This window comes from Alligator sinensis, unplaced genomic scaffold (genome assembly GCF_000455745.1).
Source record: "Alligator sinensis unplaced genomic scaffold, ASM45574v1 scaffold274_1, whole genome shotgun sequence".
Taxonomy (NCBI): Eukaryota; Metazoa; Chordata; order Crocodylia; family Alligatoridae; genus Alligator; species Alligator sinensis.
In genome coordinates, this window is record NW_005842124.1 from 2054768 (window position 1) to 2056970 (window position 2203).

Here is a 2203-nt window from a genome sequence, read left to right on the forward strand (position 1 = left end):
GCAGCATCTCTGAATTTTTCTAACACATTATGAAAGGCCCCTACATGTATTTGACAGGAACCCACTCAGTGTAAAAATGTATCTTTTCTAACAGTGCATCCACACAAGTGACTGCAGTATAGCACAGAGATAGGGAGCTATCTTATTATCAGTAGGAATCCAAGTTTTCCATTTCCCACAGAAAAACCTGCAGCTTTTTCCTCTTAACAAAGAAAAACATGTATTTTTCATTTTAATGGAGAAACATGGATTTTCCACTTTTGCAAGGAACTTTTTGCAGGCTGGCAGAGTTCCAGCCTGTAAAGGGCTGGGAGGAGCAGGAGAAGGGCAGTCAGGTAGGGGGTGCCATGTGCATGCGCATGCTCACGCATTCACATGGCTGCCAGGCAGCCTGGAGAGCAGCTCCCACAGGTAAGTCTGGTGGAGGGGGAAGGGGGATTGATGCCCCCCCATAGAGAGGGAGGGAGCTGGACAGGGATGGGACTGCTGCCCAGCTGGTGCAGTGCATGAGGCTTGAGGCCTGGGGCCATGCACAGCTGCAGGGCCCGGGTGGGGAGTGGGATGAAACCATGGGTGGCTCATCCAGGAAGCAAGGGGGAGGTAGAGCTGGCTCCCTGCCATCGAATGTACTCCCAAGAGGGCAAGGGGGTACGTGCACCCCAGATCTCTTTGCGGGGTGGCTATAGCTATCGGCTGCCTGCTGCAGGCTTGGGCTCCCTGCCCTGCTGTCTTCCCCCTGGGGACTCCATGGACCAACAGGTGGGGCTCAGCATGGCAACGCAAAATGGGGCGAGGTGGGGAAGCTCCTTGCCACTGCAAGGCCTGCACTGCTTTAGTGAAGCACCCCCTGCCCACCCAGCAGCAGCAGTGGCAGCAACATGGAGTTGTACCCCCTGCTGCTGCTGGACAGGCAGGGGGCACCTTACCAGGGCAGCACAGCGCTCCCAGAGGTGGCACTGAGAGTCTCACCCAGCCCCATTCTGCCCTGCTGCACCAGGTCCTGCCTGCTGGTCCCCAGAGGCCCCAGCAGAAGGGTACTAGGGCAGGGATCCCCAAGCCTCCCTATGGGCTCCACTCAGGCTGTACCATCTGTGGGGGAGGGGAAGCTGTGCTCCTTGCTGCAGGGGGCAGCGGGCTGCAGACCTGGGTCCCTGGCCCTGTATCCCTCGCAGCCGGTGGGCGCTGTCCGGGGTGCTCTGCTCACTGACCCCTGGGGGAGCACTCGTTTTGAACCTTTGACCCTGCACGCACACCCTGTTTTCTTATAAGTTGTCCCCCGTAATGTTTGTTTAATGCCGGGAGCCCAGCCGCCTTACGCAGGTAGAGTGGCGGCCCCTGAAGAATTTTTTTTGTGAACAGCTGCTCCAAACAAGACCTGCCCGGCGACCAGCCGGGTGCCGGTAACACCATCGGCCACCAAACGAGGGTGGCCCAAAGAGCCTTAAAGACTAAATAAGTTAAGTTAACAATAGTATCCCTCGCAGCTAGGGGCCCCCTCTAGCACGCCTGGGGGGTGGAAGGGCAGTGGGTGGGGAGTGAGGGGCACGAGCAGGGCCAGGGGTTGTAGGTGAAGAGTGAGGGGCCTGGATCTATGTCCTGGTGAGCGAAGGGGGCAGGGAGAGCTCATATTTTCCATGATAAAAACCCCAAATCAAATGCCAAAATTTATAGGTATTTAGAATTTATTTTATTATAGTGATTGAGTCATTGGTGGGCTTCCAAATAGCTTGAAAAGTGTAAATATATCAATAAAACATTGTGTTCAATTGATACCTGTATATATAGTGGCATTTCATTTTAATCACAGATTGGGGGGGTTTAATGAGAGAATTTGTGATTTTTAAACAGACAAAACCAGGATCCCTGCTACCAGCCAGCTCAGGCACCAGAAACAGGATAACTGACACCAGCATGGAACCCAACATGGGCTAATTTACCATGCTGAGAAGAATGTAGATGCATAACAATAATTAGACCTTAGAATTGCATTGTAAAGCACCTTTCCAAATGATTTGTGCCTGATTCGCTACCATTTAAGTCACCGGAAGCTCTTCCACTGGTTTCAGTGGTGCAAAACCACGCATTATATCTGCAATATCCAAAAGATAATTCTTTTCAGGTTTAGATGGCTAATTGGTAGGGATCTGTGTAGCATTCTTTAGGGTAAAATTAAGATAACACAAGCTATAGCAGTTTGGGGGGG